Source organism: Drosophila willistoni, assembly GCF_018902025.1.
Source record: "Drosophila willistoni isolate 14030-0811.24 chromosome XL unlocalized genomic scaffold, UCI_dwil_1.1 Seg142, whole genome shotgun sequence".
Lineage (NCBI taxonomy): Eukaryota > Metazoa > Arthropoda > Insecta > Diptera > Drosophilidae > Drosophila > Drosophila willistoni.
Window position 1 is genome coordinate 2,787,488 of NW_025814053.1, and position 19,254 is coordinate 2,806,741.

Sequence of the window (19,254 nt, forward strand, 5' to 3'; positions counted from 1 at the left end):
AATTTTTTTACCCTACATATATTTTATACTACAGTGAATTACCCGAAGCAATCAAAAGATTGCAGGGTACGCCAACTTATTTCGGATTTTTAAAGCCTTCAAAGGAAAAAAAAGGGTAAGGGAAAAAAAGAAAAATGTGTGAGCACTGGCAGAAGAAAATTTAGAGTCCTCTTTCATAGGCATATAAATTTCTCAACACAAATAATAACTGACGTCACAGTGGCCAACCAGCTGCGGTGCCCCGCGATCGCAGCCCATCGACGGGGGTAACCTGCCTGCGGGGAGGTTATATATGTACATATAACAAAAAAATTATATATAAAAGTAATAAATACAGTTTATAAGTTAAGTTAAATTGAGTTAGATAAATATTTTATTTACCCAATCCTGTGAAAAAACGATTGAATTTATTATTGAATATCCTGCAAAAACGTGCATAAATACATTGGAACCCTAGAGACGAATACTTTTGTGACTTACTGTACATACCCAGCGCGATCAGAAAAAAAAGTAACCCCTGTGTACATATGTGCATTTAACTCCGTAAGAAAAGAAAAGTGTAAAGCAAGGGTGGGCACGAAAATTTAACTTGGGAGCCAGAGCATCAGCAGCAGAGGCTGGGCAGAGAAAAAGGTTATTTTTTGGTCTCGACGCACACAAAAATTTGTGTGTCTCGAGTTTTATGACGGGTCATAAACGACCTTTTTTGGGTCGAGCGAGCGATCGTCATCGAACTTGTAGGCAGAGGGACGGACAAGTCCCGAATTTTACGGGGAGGGGGAAAAAGGGTCGAGATCTCGAGCTCGCAACTTTTAGGCAGAGGGACGGACAAGTACCGAATTTTACGGGGAGGGGGAAAAGGGTCGCGATCTCGAGCTCGCAACTTGTAGGGACAAGTAAAAAATAAGGGTTGTTTTGATGAGTGCTCGAGATCGCGTTCCTTTTTCCCCCTCCCCGTAAAATTCGGGACTTGTCCGTCTCTCTGCCTAAAAGTTGCGAGCTCGAGATCTCGACCCTTTTCCCCCTCCCCGTAAAATTCGGTACTTGTCCGTCCCTCTGCCTAAAAGTTGCGAGCTCGAGATCGCGACCTTTTTCCCCCTCCACGTAAAATTCGGGACTTGTCCGTCCCTCTGCCTTCAAGTTCGACGACGATCGCTCGCTCGACCCAAAAAAGGTCGTTTTATGACCCGTCATAAAACTCGAGCACACAAATTTTTGTGTGCGTCGACTCGCAAAAGTGACCTTTTTCTCTGCCCAGCCTCTGCCGGTAAAGAGCCACGGGAGCCAAAAGAGCCACTACGTGCCCACCCTTGGTGTAAAGTTTAAAGTAGAGAAAAAAAGAGAATAGAGAAAAAAAGTGAAACCAAGGAAAAAAAAAAATCAAGTCTGTGTAAAATCTAAAATTTCGTCTGTTTAAAACAGGGCCCGGCACAAAGAGAGCACTGAAAAGATGTAGTAGTATGTGTGCGTAAGTTGCTTTACACTGCGCAAATTGCATGTGATGAAAGCAAAAAAATTAGAAATGCGATAGAAAACCCTTTCATACAAATTGAAGGGTCAATTACGACTAAAAAGTGGACCGCGGATTCGCGAAAATCTTGACTTTTAGGTAGCGTGTTAACCCTTTTTACCTACTTTTGCTAAAAATAGATTTTTTGTCCCACTTCACATTCTCTTTTTTTATCGTATGCATTTCTAAACAACGACAAGTGCAAGAAACCACAATTCCAGGTAGAATGCTCTGAAATTGCACCCTTTTTACCTACTTCGGCCGATGCTCGAAGATTCGATGATGTAAGTGGAATATTTGCATAATATGATTATATTATAATATTTTTGCAAAAGTTGCCAGTTACATAAAAAGAATAAAGGCATTAATTTTTTCATATGTAGCGATCGAGAAAAGCGACATATGTATGTACATAGATGGCAACCTCATGCTCTGTGTGAGGACTTCGGCAGCCGTTCGGTTACACGCATACGAGGTGCTGAACGTTTTCGTCCCCCGGGGGATATGAGTGCCGGGCTCTGGTTTAAAACTTAAATCTAAAAATCTAACTGTAACCTTAAGCAAGTTTCCAATGCAAAAATAAGTGGCTGTTGGCTGTGTCGCGGATTCGTGTCAGAGAAAAAAAAAGTACCGCTTATTACCGTCCCTCTCGATACCCAAGAAAAAAAGTCAAAGTCAAAAGAAAAGAGAGAAGCAAAGAAAAAAAATTTTAAGAGAATGGTATAAGCGGGAATAAATTTGTGGATCGTGTTAGGGTAGTGGAACCTGAGTAATGAACTTGACCTAATTCTGATCAGCTGTGGTTTTTTTTTTCCATTTTTTTTCCTTGTGATTTTTTTTGGTGAACAAAATGTTTTAGCTTCTCCAGCAGATCGTGAAGCGCTTCATCGATGGACCCAATATCAAAGCTGTGAGTTAAAACCAACTTATTTTTCATTAAATTCTTATTTCTTATTACGATGTTTAAATTTTGTTTCAACATGGAGTAAATTGGCCACAGAAAAAAAAGAAAAAAAAACCACAAGAAGAGGTGGGGAAAAAAAGAGGGAATTAATTAAAGGAAAACCAGAGGGCCGGGGCTAACTTCGACCGCGGCAAAGTTTGTATACCCTTGCAACTTTTTTTGGTAACTCTTTCCTTTTCAAAGCGGAAAAACGTTTTATCTAAAAAGGCTAATGTTTGCGATAGAACGGCCAACAATCTTAGCATAGGAAATAACGAAGATATTGATCAAAGTCACTGTTTTCCACCGATCGTTCCTATGGGAGCTATATGATATAGCTACCCGATCCTTATCAAATTTGGCACAGTCATTAACAGATATATTAAACCAACAAATGTTTAATTTAAAAGCAATCACGTTAAAAGTAACGAAGTTATTGACAAAAGTTACTGTTTTCGAAAGATCGTTCCTATGGGAGCTATATGATATAGTCACCCGATCTTGATCAAGTTTTGCATAGTCGTTTATATGTGTAATTAACTTAACAATAATAAATTTCATGATAATAGCTCAGAAAATAACGAAGTTATTAAGAAAAGTCACTGTTCGTGACTTTGCCATTTGTATAGCAGCTATACGATATAGTGATCCTATCCGGCTGAATCCGAGATATAGAACGCCTTCAGTATATACAAGCCTACATGCAAAATTTCAGCTCTGTAACTCTTTCGGTCTAGGAGGAGTTTGCGTTGATCCAGACGGACGGACGGACGGACGGACATGTCGATTTGAACTCATCTCGTCGTGCTGATCAAGAATATATATACTTGTGACGAGTCACAATACTTGGCAGCGTCTAACACCCCATTACCGTTCCCCTTCTGATGTATATATTTAAGTAAACTACGCCCATGCAGGGCCCCTCTGTTGGTTATCTTTCGTTACGCCCATGGAGGGCATATTTAAATGTTCCAACATTGAATTAACTGAAGTTCTTTTCGACAGACTATACTCATGATCTAAATCTATCTCTTTCTGACTAACGACTTGGCGTGGCAGCGGCGTCGACGCGTCGCGGAGTGGGCAATCTCTCAGCATCGGTCGCTGCGCCGCAAGCCGATGCCAAATGGAAAAGCAAAGAAATCGAAAGTGAAAGAGAGAGACGGCGATCGTGACGCGTGCCAAAGCACAAGACGCATCGTATGATTTCACCGTTAGGACATAAGTAGGCAGAGCAAGGGTGGGTTTAGAATTAGGAGAAAATCTCACCAGTAACCACGAGAGTGAAAAGCTGACAAGTGAAACCAGGAGCAGAAGAAAAAAACATAGTGCCCAAAAGAAATCATCATGTGAGATACCAGGAATTAGCAGGTGAGCCCATGTCCAAAGTTCCCCTTGTTTTGCTTGAGTGCGGTAGGGACCCAGATTACGAATTAGTTAATTATTATTATATCTATATATATACAGTGGCGGCAAATTAGTTGAGTACATTTTTTGTTGACCTTAAATTCTGATTTCATTCGATTGTTACTTAATGTTGGTGAAAAGTTTTGATATGTTAATTTATAACGTTCAATTGGTTATTCTATTGAGATGATGTTCTGTAAATTTCGTGGGCATATCTCTAATGGTTTTTTTTTTAAAATGGGTTTTGATAAAAAGCCCCCAAATTCGGACCCGGCAAAAAAAAAAAGACACATTTTCAAAATTTGTAAATTTGATCGTACACCTTTGGACTCAAAGAAAAAGTTTTAGATCTAGTAAAACTAAGATAAACTGCATACCACAAATTTTCAATTTGGAAACACAAAGAGGTGTTTTCAACAGCCCAACTATTTCCCTCTCTTTCTTTTGATGCAAAACGCCGTTAAGTAGGTAAATGGGACAAAAATTCGCCAACAGGCAAGCAATCAGAAGACGCAGTAGGTAAAAAATATTTAAATCTTGAAATAGTTTTTGTTGAAAAAAACCCTTTTACAAAAAGAAAGAGAGGGAAATAGTTGGGCTGTTGAAAACACCTCTTTAAGAAAAAAACACCTTTTTTGCAGGGCAACGAAGTCTATCTATTTTTAATCCGATTTTGATGAGCAATATCTCATTCGACAGGAAATTTGATTGACTATCTTATCATAGTTCAAGTGTAGTTATACTTTAGTGTGTGTTAGTGGCGTAAAGAGACCAAAAAATTCCATACAAAATTAAATTTTTCAATTGGCTGCAAAATGGACCCTGGGGCCAAATTGAAAATTTGTGGTATGCAGTTTATCTTAGTTTTACTAGATCTAAAAATAGATCTAGATTTCTTTGAGTCCAAAGGTGTACGATCAAATTTACAAATTTTGAAAATGTGTTTTTTTTTGCCGGGTCCGAATTTGGGGGCTTTTTATCAAAACCCATTTAAAACCATTAGAGATATGCCCACGAAATTTACAGAACATCATCTCAATAGAATAACCAATTGAACGTTATAAATTAACATATCAAAACTTTTCACCAACATTAAGTAACAATCGAATGAAATCAGAATTTAAGGTCAACAAAAAATATACTCAACTAATTTGCCGCCACTGTATATATATATATATATATATATATCTATCTATAGAGCTATCGGACTGAAATTTTTTTCGGTGTTTTTTATTACCCGGGAAAAATAAAGTATGAAAACCATCAGGATCGGACCACTATATCATATAGCTCACGAAGAACTAGAAGAAACATTTTCATAAAAATCGGAGTATGCTATGAAATTTACATATGTGATTATAAAATAATTGTAAAATAGAGAGTTTAATTGTTTTGTTTGTATATTGATGAATTAAGTTGCAGAAAACAAATTTTGAACATGTAAAATTATTATTACCAAGGACTGCAAGGGTATATAAACTTCGGCATAGCCGATGTTAGCTTCTTTGATATTTTTATATATATATATATATATGTATATTTGTGGTTAGGGTATTTAAAGGTCGCATATACGTTGTCGATGTGCCACGCGCTTTTAGTTTTCTTTGCAAGCGACAGTTACATGCGAGAAAGAGACAGGGACGCACGAGCGGCCAGTAAGAATGAGAATAGTCAATTCACCGTTTGATTCGGGGCGTGTGTGTGAGCTACGAGCATTCTCTTGCCATTTCTCTCTCACTCTTACACACAGCTTTGATTCAACCGTTTTTTTGTCATTCCTTCCTTCACACTGATTTAAAAGTACAGTCGCGCGTTGGGTTTCGTGTTAGTGTATTTTTTTATTGTGCTTAAAAAAAAAAATATACATATATGTACAGTGGCTCACAGCTTATTTCGTGCAGGGGTGTAGAAAAACTTTAACAGCGTGTACCTCTTAAACTATTGAAGATATCAAAAAAATTTAAATGCAGTTTTATTTAGTGATCATTTATACTATATTTAGTTGCTTTATTGTTTTTGTTACTTTTAAAATAACTTTTATAAATTAAAAAAATGAACATCAGTAGCTTTTTCTATGTCACAGCTTATTTCGTGCAATGCATTTAACCCTAAAAATTTATTCTAAACAAATTAAACTAGTATTTGGTGTGTCCCCCATTTTGTTTAATGACCTCTTTAATGCATGTTTCCATTGAGGAAACCAATTTTTTGGTGACTTCAGGTGACATTTTTACCCATTCTTCCAGTGGGGCATTTTTAAGGTCATTTATAGAAATTGGGCGGGAAACATGATGCTTGGCAAAGGTTAGTCGACACTATGAGCCCACTATGAAGCATGGCGGTGGAAGTGTCATGGTTGGGGCATGCATGGCGACTTCTGGAGTTGGAATCCGAAGGAACAATGGGCAGACATATGTATCTATCAGTTTTAAAGGAGATTGTGAAGTCCTGGTTGAGCTGGGATTGCCCAAATGTGGTCAGTCCTCCTGTCCAGTTTCCTGACCTTAATGTGATTGAAAATTTGTGGGCAAAATTTGACATGACCATCCGGAAAAGGTCAATTTCCAATAAAAATGACCTTAAAAATGCCCCACTGGAAGTATGTAAAAATATGACCTGAAGTCACCAAAAAATTGGTTTCCTCAATGGAAACACGCATTAAAGAGGTCATTAAACAAAATGGGGGACACACCAAATACTAGTTTAATTTGTTTAGAATAAATTTTTAAAGCCAGGTCATGCTAAGTAAGAATATCGGCAGAGTCTCCGGCAGGGTTTCTACAGAATTATCAGCAGAGTCATCAACAGAGTTTTCGACAGGATTAATAATCTCATCAACAGCATATTTCGGAGAGAATTATTAATGAAGTCAGCTACTGAGTTACCGACAGAGCTAGCAATAGGTTCATCAACGGAGCCATCGACAGAGTCCCAGATAGAAATTAGTTTTATTAAAATAAAAACTTTTACAAGAGAGAAGAAAAGAGCTAAAGTTACCAGAAGCAGATAGAGCGAGTCAAGGTCATTAGTGAGACTGTAACCTACCGCACTAAGTCGTTAGTCAGAAAGAGATAGATTTAGATCATGAGCATCGTCTGTCGAAAAGAACTACAGTTAATTCCATGTTGGAACATTTAAATATGCCCTCCATGGGCGTAACGAAAGATAACCAACAGAGGGGCCCTGCATGGGCGTAGTTTACTTAAATATATACATCAGAAGGAGAACGGTAATGAGGTGTTAGACGCTGCCAAGTATTGTGACTCGTCACACGGTGTCCTTTCTTCGCGTGGACGAAATGGCCCGTGACCCGTCCGTGCGGCTTCAGTTGGATTCTGAAAAACCGGTGGTACGCCCACACCAAGAAGCATTGGTTTCGTCGTGAGCTCGGGCCGGCGCTCCTACTTGGTTGTTGGGTGATACCGATGTTGGGAGTGCGTGTCGATAGCCGAGGTCGGGCCTCCTCGTCGTTGGGGCCTGAGTCGGTCTCTTTCTGGCTGGTGACCATCGGGGGAACAAGTCCTGCCTGCGTGGATCATCCGTAGGACGCGAAAGTATGACCACCGACATGATAACTGACCAGCGTCGATGGTACGTAATCCGATTGTTTTCTCCTGTTTGTAGGGTTTGTCCCTCTGACGATTGCTCCTCTAGAGGACCGGGGGCGATCACCTCTATGCTACGGAGATGGATCGGGGTGTCGAGTTGGTTTGTCTCCTGCTGTGCACCAGGGTCGAAGAGTAATACTGCTCCTTGTTCATTCTCACATATGGGGACCATCTCGTCAACAATCGTGGCTATATTTGCCACATAATCATTATTTTCTTTACTTGGTTGTGACATGCCGTGAAAAATAAGATATATACTTTATACACTCCTCATCACTTGAATAGGACAGCCTGTACGGTCATTGTATTTTTGCGAAGAACTCAAAAGCGAAATGATAAAATAACGGTTTTCTTGCAAGTTGTCTTTTAGCAGTTATTCACGTCTATCAGAACGCAACAGAAACCTCTGGAAAAGAGCCGTTATATTTTTTTTTTGCTTTGTGTTGGAATTCGTATGAAATTGAGTAAATTTTTTCTGTCACTTGAATAGAACATGCATTTAGTTTGATCGTTTATTTTGGCGAGTGATCATACAAATTTTGTTAAAGAAGGTTTTTTTTGCTATTTTCGAGTATTGGCTTTAATATAAAAACAAAATGGGTCGAGGAAAGTCCTTAACTGATGAGGAAAGAGGACAAATAAAGGCGTACAAGGACTCTGGACTATCAATTGCAAAAATAGCCAAAAATATCAATAGAAGTCGACATGTCATTTCAAATTTTTTAAGTAATGTGTCTGGCTATGGAAATAATATGAAAGGCCGCACTCATAGTGTGATTACCAATGCTGAGAGACGACTAATATTAAGAAAAGCGTCCAATTCTCATGACTCTGTGGCTAAAATTCGTGAAAAATGTGACGTTAATGCTAGTATATCCACTGTCCATCGTGTGATTTCGAAGGCACAACCTCCTCTCAACATGGCAAGAAAAGCGCAACGACTCAGTTTTTGTCGCGAGCATGTGGCCTGGACCACACAGTGGCGCAACGTGGTGTTCTCGGACGAAAAAAAATTCAATTTAGAAGGTCCAGACGGGTATAGTTATTATTTCCATGATATACGCAAAGAACCTCATCATTTGGACCGTCTTCATAGCAGAGCTGGAGGTGTGATGGTGTGGGGGGCCATTTCGTACTATGGCACCTTTAAACTTAAATTTTTGTCATCAACAATGAATGCATTGTGCTACAAGGAAATTTTAGTAGAGGCTTTTCCACATTTCCAAACCCTTTTTGGGCCTCTCCCATGGACGTATCAGCAAGATAATGCGCCAATACATACAGCTCGGCTTGTAAAATCGTTCATAAAGAGCCAAAATGTGGACCTCCTAAGCTGGCCGCCCTACTCACCCGATTTAAATATAATCGAAAATGTGTGGGGATGGCTGACACGGGAGATTTATAGTTCAGGAAAACAATATTCAAGTGTTTCAGAATTAATAAAAGCAATTGAAATGGCTTGGGATTCCATTTCTTTGAATTATTTGGCCAGTTTGTATGAATCTCTTCCAAACAGGATGATTGAAGTCTTGGAACAGAAAGGTGGCTCGACACATTATTAAATCTTTTTTTTTTTACTTTCTTATTTTCTATTTTTGTATGTTAACGAAGTTATGCATATGTTAAAACATTGAAACGAATTAAAAATGTATTTTTGTTGAGGTGTCCTATTCAAGTGACATACAATTTGACTGCCATAATTTGATGAAGTTTGAGAAAATCATTTTTGTTATAAACTATAGCAGTATCATGAAGTTCTTCATTTGTTTAAAACATAAGTATTAAATAATCTTTAATTTAAAAAAAAAAATGGATCGCTAGCTTTATTGGTTGGGGAGTAGTGTGTCATGGAAAACATACGTTGGAGGTGTCCTATTCAAGTGATGAGGAGTGTATGGTCGGAGATGCTTCCTTCTATGCGTTGCACACTTTTGACCAAAATTAATATACCCTTTTTGCAAGGGTATAAAATACCTTTTGTGGTTATTCCTTTATCGATATTTCGAAATACTTTAGGAGATATGACGTTTTTTTGTGACTCATGTAAGGCAAACTTCAAACTTTGAACGCGCTTAGCTCGAAAACACTTTTTTTTTTGAGTGACGGCAAGGATATAGTCCGTAATTCTAGATCGATTGTAATGAAACAAACTGCAATCGACGCAGAGTGGTCCCAATTCTGAGCCCGACCTTTTTCAGAATTTTTGGATTTTCTGTTTGAAAATAAACAAAAAAATAGGCAAACACAGATTTTCATTTTTGAACGGCCGCCATTTTGCCAATCAACTTTTGCGAATATTGTCGACTTGCTCTTTGCCTGCTAAGCCAACGAATGTTACAACCATCTGTCCGATGTAGTTTTTGTAATGTGAGGCTCCTTTCACAGGGCCTATCACTGCATTTTCAAGCACCGTAGAATAGAAATATGTTTAGATTCTCAGATAAACCCTAAATTGGGGCACTCGAGCCAGGACAGGAACCATAAGAACAACCTACACACACCACTTTCGATATCGAAACGGAAAGCTCAAGGTAAAAGCGAGCACGGATATGAGCAGCAGCAAAAATACTGCCGACTGCATTCGAGAACTGCGTCAACGTCAGCGTCGACGACGCGTCGTCGCTTACGATTCGGCTACGCTCTCGCAGTTGCTTCTGTTGGACGTACGTACACTGGGTTGTTGTTGTGTTTTTTTGTTCATTGCTTTTTTGGCCTTCGTGTCGCGGTTTGTCTCTGCATCGTCTGGGGTCTCCAGCGTAAAAGCTGCGTCAGTGGCCAAATAGTCGTTGGGTATACGGCGCGATGTACAGAGCCGCGAGGAACGCGAACGCAAGCATCAGCAGCAGCAGCAGAACAAACAGCAGCAGCAGTAGTAGTAGCAGCCGCAGCAGCAGCACCACCAACATTAAGCCGTAGCCCCTGTCGTAGTCCCTCTATTAAACAAAAAAAAAGAAGAAATTTTAAATGAATAAAAGGAAAATTTACATCAAAAATTTGTAAATTTGGAAAAAATTTTCCAAAAATTTATAAACTCAGCCTAGATAAAAAAAACCCCGTCGCAGGTTTAATCCTTGTTTCCCTCTTCCCCGTCGTCGTTGCCGTTGTCGTTGTCGTCCTCGTCGTCGTCGTTATTGTCGTTGTCGTTGTCTTCGTCGTCGCGTTAAGCCGCAACGCCTATGGCCAGGAAGAAAGCTCAAGCCTAACGGTTAATATAAAGCCAGCGAAAAAAAAGAATAAAAAAAAAGAAAAGAAAAAATATATATTAACTTTCAATTCAAAAAGCAAATATCCAAAAATATCTAAAGTATTTTTTTTTAAAGTGCAACAAATTTTGTTCCTCGTTATGAGTCCTTAACAAAAAAAAAAAAGGAAGAGAAAAAAACCAAGGCATAGAAATATATGCCAATTTGTTGTTTTTGGTTTTCAAATTTTTTTTTTTTTTTTTTGGTTAATGGATGTTGTTATTGGGCTATTAGGCTGTTGAATTGAATCTTTGAGGTAGGTGCTGGCTTTTGTTTAATTTCTCATTTTTGTTGGCGTTTTCTTTTTTTTTTGGTTTTTGTTGGGTGTTTTTTTTTGTTTTAATATTTAAAAACACATAAAACTCTGGTGACGTAAATACTGAAAATACGAAAACAGTTTGTTTTCACATAGATATACACAAATACAAGCATAATATAATGTGTGTGTATGTATGTACATGCGATATACATATGTACCTATGTATATATATATCTATATATATATATAAATGTGTATATATGGAATATAGGTGTATATTTTTCAGTCGACGCATCGCATTATTAAATTAATTTAATCATATTTATAACAGTCTCGACTAGACTATATGGGATCCGTGTGGGAAATCCAGCGTATCAGTGTTTCTCTACATTTTTTCCCCCTCCCCTTTGTTCCTTTTTTTTCTTTTTATTAATGGTAGTTTTTGCTATGGGATTAATTTTTTTTCTCCTTTTCTAGTTTTAGTTTCTTAATGTTTTTGGAAATTTTTAATGGTTTTCACATGCAAAACATAATGTAGAAGAAGGAATGGGATTTTCGATTATACTTGGGGGAAGGGAAGGAAATAAAAATATATTCACATTGGAAATGTCCTTGAAACGAGATGGTGATGAATGTTGTGTGCCTTGGCTTCTCTTCCTATCAACTCAACACAACACAACACAGCAAAGAAACAATTTCAATTTCGGGCTTGAATTGTTTAAAGTACAATAAAGGTTAGAGGCAAGGGTTGACATAAGGGGTGGTGGGGATCGGGGTTGGGGTTGGGGTAGTAAGGAGTGAATCTTTCTACCTAAAGATGCTGACAGCATCTTGGGGCCCACAAGGGAATAAAACGAATTCTTTAGTACAAAATGAAAGGAGAATGATACGATGACTTGAACACTAATGGGATGAGATGCTAAAATGTTTGAGGGATACGTCCGATTGGGGGCCAAGTTAGGCATTCAGCATTTAAGGGATAAATAAATTCTCCACATTTTTGAAAAATCCAAATATAGCCTTAGTAGCTGCTATGTTTTTCGTATTAGTCGTGCAATTCTCAAGGTAGTCTAGTTGAAATGTTAAAATACAGCCATCATTTAGTGATTTATTCTTAATTCTAGGCGGCAAAGGATTTTTTCTTTTTGATTCATTCATTCGAGGCACTAAATTGGTCATGCAAGGTTTGAGAGGATGAAAAACAGAATCGATGAGTCGTTTTATTAATTGGGAGTCTTCACGCAAATTACCCAATCGAATGGGACTTATCTACAGTGCGTGGCGATTCGTTGAACTCTTTTAATTATTATCTTCAATTATCTCTAAAATTCTTACCAAGTCTTCCGATTCACTTGATTGTGTATAAACTTCATATATTAATAGGAACGATATGCATTTTGCATCGTCTACAATTGATAAGGGCATCATATTTACAATTCTTACCGACTTTGAGTATATTTATCTGGGATATTAGGATTGTTGTGAATGGATATGTATAATAAATGGGATGATAGAAAACAAAAGTTAACCATAAACCAAAATGCTAGATCTAGTTGGACAGGAAACTGATATTAGATATGTGGTGGTTCTAGAGCTGTGAAGTTAAGAAAATTTGTCCCCTAAAGTATGCAATAAGCAACCCTTTTAACAAATTAAACAAATTTCAAAGGAGTTGGAAAAGAATTTGTCGAATTATAAATAGAAATATCTTTCAGGTTAGAACGAGGTAACAAGCGTATATTTAAATTTGTTTTTGTATACCCTTGCAAAATGGGTATATTAATGTTGGTCAGAAGTGTGCAACGCATAGAAGGAAGCATCTCCGACCATATACAGTATTTATATTCTTGATCAGCACGACGAGACGAGTTCATATAGCCATGTCCGTCCGTCCGCCCGTCCGCCCGTCTGTCCGTCTGGATGAACGCGAAGAGCTACAGAGCTGCACAGTTTGTATATCTCGGATTCAGTCGGACCAGACCACTATATCATATAGCTACCATACAAACGGCAAAGTCACGAACAGTGACTTTTCTCAATAACTTCGTTATTTTCTGAGAAATTGTCATGAAATTTAATTCTTATTATACCTATAAACGAATTCGCCAAATTTGATCAAGATCGGGTAAATATATCAATAGCTCCCACAGGAACGATCGTTCGTAGCTTCGTTACATTTACCTCGAATTTCATAAAAGGCTTTTAATGATTCTGCCACATTGGATCAAAATCAGATAACTAAATTATATACCTGTAATATAAACTCATGGAGGAATGGCTCACAGCCCAAGCTTGTACGATGATCTTTTGCGAACTTTAGACTTTTTATATAAAACCTTTTTTCTCGTTGATGGCCATGGGAATGGGAAGATTAACAAATAAAACTTGCAAGGGTATACAAACTTCGGTGCGCGGCCTTCTGGTTTTGTTTTGTTTTATTAACTACTCAATTTTAAACTTTTAAATTACTTGCTTCGTTTTAAAATTCAATTAAATGTAAATAATATTCACAGTTGATGAGGGGGAAAAAATGAGACTGAAAACCATTTACAAGACTTAACCAACCAGAGAGCAAAAACCACTTTGGACACATAATTTGTTGCAAATTTATTGAAAAACCATAAAAAAATATCCGTTTCCTTTTCGATTTCCGTTGTTTCTTGCAGCCAAATCAAAGTGAAAGGCAAAGAAGTGGTGTAGAAGGAGGAGGAGGAGAAGAAGAAGAAGGAGGAGAAAGGAGAAAGAAAAGAAGGACGAACAGGAGCAAGTTGTGTTCATAACATTGAGAAGGGAGAAAGAGGAAAACCATCCCACTCACTTACTCATTCAGTCACCGTGGCGCAGCGCATTAAATGAGCTGGAAATGTCCAAGTGGCCGCAATGAAACAATTGGATGATGATGATGATGGTGCCAGCCACCATGGGAACAGAACCAGTAACGATAGCAGCAGCAGCAGAAGCAGAAACAGCATCAACAGGAGCATCAGCAGCAGCAGCAGCAGTAGACAAGCAAAAAGTAATAGCCCCCATCCAGAATCGATCCCCTCAGCAGTGTTAGATTCGAAAATGAATGGTCGTTAATTATCAATAAATGAAAAGAGAAATATATATGTATATAAAAATCGCGAGTGTCAGTGTCAAAAGTGCCAGTGTATGTGTATGTGTGTTTCCTATGTGTTTAAGTGAGTCTGTCTGTGTGTGTGTGTGAGCCAAAGTGGGCGTGTCCTTTTGCTTGTAAAGTGAAATTCAATTCGTTTTATTCCTTTCTTGCATTTTTTTGGCTGTTTTTTCGGTTTTTTTTTAAATGCATTTTTTGTGCTCAAGATAATAATAATAATAAAGTTAATGGATAATGATCACATTCAAAGCAAAAGTCAAAGTGAAACCTAACTAAAAAAAAAAAACATATTAAACATTAAACATTAAACACCATGTAAAGAAATTATAAATATCTACAATAATATATGAAAATTGAAATTCAGCAACGATACTACAAAATCATCTTCTATCTGTCTCTTTCTCTTATTCTCCATCTCTCTTTCTCTATCTATCTCTCACTGTCTCTTTTTCTCTTTCTTTCTCTGTCTCGCTTGAACGGGTCTCGTCTGTCGGTATATATAATAATATATAAAGTAAATACTACAAAATATTTCAAGAAATATTATTAATGAAAAACTTATCAAATTGATGTTCATACACTATAAAAACCAAATGTATACATACACCTAGCTACTACATATGTGTGTGTAGAGCAACATCTGAATATTTCAAATCCTACGGACTTAACATAAGCTACAGAAACCGCAATAAGGTAAGTGCAAATCATTTTTAATACCAATTTTTTTAAATAAGCATATTGAGATTATTGACAAAATCTTACATATACACTCCGGGCCGTACGAATAACACCACATATTACTTCTTTTAATTAAAATTATTAACTTTTTACAATTTTCAAAAACTTTACTGAATTGAAACGCAAGAACTACAATATTTTTGTAGTACATTAAGTTTAAAAATAGCTTACAAATATTTTTAAATATTTATCAATTATAGATATTGTAAAGTGACTTTTTAAATTTAATATCTGTATAGCTATTTCAAGAACTACCACGTTCTATCATCAACATTTCCAGAATTGCAATGGCCATACGATAAAAGTAGTTGGGAATTCTAACTACATGAAATATATCCATATATACTTACTTATGTATATAATTTCGTCATGATTTCTATACTCCAAAGATCTTAGGTTCTGATAGGTAGAAATCGCCATGATTCGGTTTGCAAATCGTGTTATCTAAACACTCGTTCTTAATATAAACTTTCCTTAATAACTATTTAAAATTAATTACAAAAATAGTTTGAAATGGATGATCAATACTTTCTTATGTGGTAACAATAAAATAGGTCATCAATATAAATTATAGTTGTAAAATGGCATCAAAGTTGCAAAATTTTAAAGAAAGGCAATTGTAAAGTATAACTATTAGTCCTTAATGCAACCCAAGAAAAAAATCATAAAAATCAGCTTTAATATTTTCATGTTTTAGTTAATTATCCAAATTTGTGTTTCATGTTTGCTTAATGCAAACTTTTTAAGAAATGTTTTGTGAAATTCAGTTTCTCGAGCAAATTTAAAAGGAATAATAACTACCCAGAAATCAGGTTTTGTTAGTAGTAGAAATAGCGAAATACTAGAAATACTTTTTTTACAGTGACTTTTTCTTTTTAAACATCTCTAATATGAAATATTTTATAACAGTTTTGGTTCGTTAACATTTCGAAAGTTTTCTCAAATAAAATTGCAATCAGTTCAAAGACAATTGTGAATTGTCTTTTGACTCTTCAATGACTCTTTGATGAAAAGTTGAGGACATCTTAAGTTATTTAAGTGGTTTTTAAACGTATTTATTCGCTCAGTGTAACTGAATTCAATCTTCATTACATAGTAGACAAATTTTGGCAAGAGGAAGTAAAGTTTTTAAGAAGAAACCCCCGAATGGTTTTGGATGTCATGGAAAGTAACGAAAGTCCAAGTCAAATGGTTTCCTATTTCTTAATGGCAAGTGATTGCAAATTCTTGAAATGAGAAAAGTTTTGCTGAAAAGTGAATTTTTATGTTTATATTGCGATATTGTATTGTAGATAATGCTACAAATTGTTTTCTCACCACCACGGCCTCCCCCGCCCATCATAGATTTAATTGCAAAAAATAATTCAATTTGCTTCCATTTTATGAGCACCAAAAAGCAAATCATTGACAATAATCAAAAAGATATAGAGACAAAGAAACAGACAGAAGGAGACAGTAAAAGGCTTAGGACAAAAGAACAGGGGTGTTGTGTGCGGAGGGGGTGGAAGAGGATGGGCTAACATTGAAAGGAGGGTGACGGAAGCGCAACAGCCTCCACCACATTGCCTCGTAAATGTGAATGATGTTGATGATGGCCATCCAGGGACCTGACCTTACAAAGGGGCGTAGTCAAAAACTCCTTCAAAAGGGGGGACGATGACATTGATGATGGCATTTAAGAGGTTTTTAGAAAAAGAATAAAGTCAGCGAGGTTTACAATCAATTGAAAATCTTTTCTTTGTCTTTATCATCTATGTATATCTTAAGTTAGAAAGTTAAACGGATAAAGAATATCCAAATAAGGCGAATATCTTGATCATAGTCAGATCTTAGAACTGAATTCTGGATTGGATGACTTAATAAGGTCATTGAGGGTTCCATTCAAGCGTTAATTGAAATGAACAGAAAAGTTCTTTAATAAAGTTTAACTATACTACGACGAGACATTATTGTTTATATTTTGTTTTTGTTTTTAATGGTGACAATTATTGCTGTGCTTTTTTTCGCTACCCAATGAAAAGTGTCATCAAATATGGAATAGTTTTTGAACGAAGACATAGAGAGAAAATTTAATTTTTAGTGGCCATCTTTTTATTTATTTGATCTTTAGCGAATCTATTTCAGCAGATGTGCTCTAAAATTGTAATTATAGAATAGTTTAATGATGGAATATTGAAAATATGCCAACTATTAACCCACACCGTCACAGCATCTCCTTTGTCCTCTCCCCGCACACCCCCTTTATCGACGCCTTTGCTGGGGACCTGTTTACTGCAGGCATTGTCAGAGAGTCCCATGGTCGAAAGTGCCCATAAACATTTTGTATCCAGTTCTTCTCATCTCTCTGTCTCATTGTGTGTGTGTGTGTGTCTGTCTGTGTGTGTGTGTGTGTGTGCAAATTTGTGAAAAGGTTCTAGGGGTCGGTATTTGGGAACGGGTGGCAAAGTGGGTAGTAGGGTCCTCTTTTTTGGGAAAAAGAAACTGCAGCAGATTTTGCCCAAAAATTTGCCAAGGCCGTGTCTTAACCATTTGAGCATTCCTTTACCCAACCAACCAGCCAACCACCCACCCACCCACACACACACACACACACAACCGTGCATATTATTTTTATGCGTTTGTTTGCTTTTGCGAAAAAATAAACGAAGAACATTTTGCTGTGTTTAATTTGCTCAGCTGCCCATCCCCAGACCCTTCCCCGAATCCATCCCCGGACCCATCCCTGTTCTATCCTGTCGCCGCTGCTGCTCTTGCTGCTGTTGTTGCTGCTCCAATAAACAAACAAAAACAAAAAGAGTCCCGCTTCGCACAATTTTACGACTCACTAGAGGCGTACACCATGCCGCTCCAACTCGGGCTTTTTATACAGCCACCGCCTCTGCCTCTGCCTCTGCCTCTGCCGTTTATGCCCACCCCCTTAGCCCTCCATCACCCGCCTCCCCCACCCCATCGATGTCCATATCTTGTTGTTACTCTAACTTGCTTATTGTGTGTATGTGCTTGGAATTTTGTGTGTTTTTTGTTTCGGTTGTTTTGCGGATGGAAGCCTGCCGACAAAACCACCAGCCACAATCACATCACCAATCTTCACACACACACACACATACACACACACACACACACACATAAGAATAAGTAACTTACAAGCGCGTCAGAGTACTGAGACTCCGTAGTTTTTTCCTCTTTCGTTGGTTCCCGCGACTCTAGAAAGATTACAAATATAAACAGAGTGCCCCAAATTGGAATTCGAAGCTTACCACTGCACGGATTCCCTGTACTCCAGCTGGTGGTCCCCATTCCACCACTTTTTGGTTGGCGAACCGGCCAAAGCAACCCCAGGAATAAGGGGGAGCGGCGAGGGGGAACTAGCCACTCTTTTTTCCCGCCTCTCGCAACTTTTTACTGTGTGGGTGAGAAAAATTTGCCAAATTTCTCCACTTTCCTTCCACCGCGTTGCAGCAACAAATCCAAACAGCTGTGATCGCAGTGTTGATCAGCGCCAAAAGCTCAAACTGAGCCGCCCTGGCAGGTGGCGCCACACTACAGTCTTGTTTGAACCGGGAAAAAAGCGCCAGTTTTTTTTTTTTCCCGCGAATTTCCAAATTCAAAATCAACCGAGGCGCTGGCGCCTAAAATTTACATTTTGAGAGATGGAGCGTTTTGTCCTATCAATGGATCACCAAGCTCGCTGCGATGAAGCATTGGTGCAAGATACGGATGCGGCATTTGCTAAGCGGCCAAAAATTATGCGTTCGCCGCCTGGCAAGGCAATTCTCGTGGAGACTGAGACGTTGGCGATCCACGCTAACCGATCAGGAATGGATGGAACACCGGCAATGGCACCCAGCAGCCCGGAGACTACCATTTCTCCAAAAGTTGTATCCAATGTGGTAGAGCTAAATGAGCTGGGCTCGCTCATTTGGGAAATGGACACGATGTTCAATAAAGGAGATGATGGCAAAAAACCGGTACGCCACATAAATCTCGGCACTAAAAATGCCATAGTGCGGATGAAGGAGCTACATGAAGCATTATGCCACATAATGATCGGCAACAAATCGGTGGTAAAGGCGACAAAGAGCGAAATCGCCACCCAAACGTCGCCTCTGAATGCTAGCCAGTCCAGAAGCGATGCAAATAAAAGAAATTTGGCAGGAAACACCCCCAAACGCCAGAGAGAGGAAGCAATTGCCCAGCGCAATACCCCTCCAAAGCGACAGCGTGCAATGGCACAGAACACCACACGCGGCGATCCGGAGCCAGGCAACCTGCAGAAAGCCATCACGCCCAAACCGCAGGCAGCCCATGGAGCTGAGGAATGGCAGACCGTCTCGCGAAAGAGAGTGAGTAAGCCACCTTTGAGGAAAGCCAGACCGGAGGTTATCCTAATCAAAGCAAATGAGGGCTGCACATATGCCGAAATTTTGAG

The 19,254-nt window shown here is 38.2% G+C and overlaps 1 long non-coding RNA gene across 2 annotated transcripts; it reads right to left on the reverse strand.

Moving 5' to 3' along the window:
* Nucleotides 1-10,357: 10,357 nt before the first annotated feature.
* LOC124460526 lies at nucleotides 10,358-18,286 on the reverse strand. 2 transcript variants are annotated; one of them, XR_006954439.1, is made up of 3 exons: nucleotides 18,083-18,286; nucleotides 17,970-18,028; nucleotides 10,358-10,401 (listed from the first exon to the last, which is right to left on the reverse strand). It is a non-coding gene; the product is annotated as an uncharacterized LOC124460526 (long non-coding RNA). The 2 variants fall into 2 exon arrangements; XR_006954438.1 differs by lacking the exon at nucleotides 10,358-10,401 and adding an exon at nucleotides 10,506-10,667.
* Between the last annotated feature and the right edge of the window lie 968 nt (nucleotides 18,287-19,254).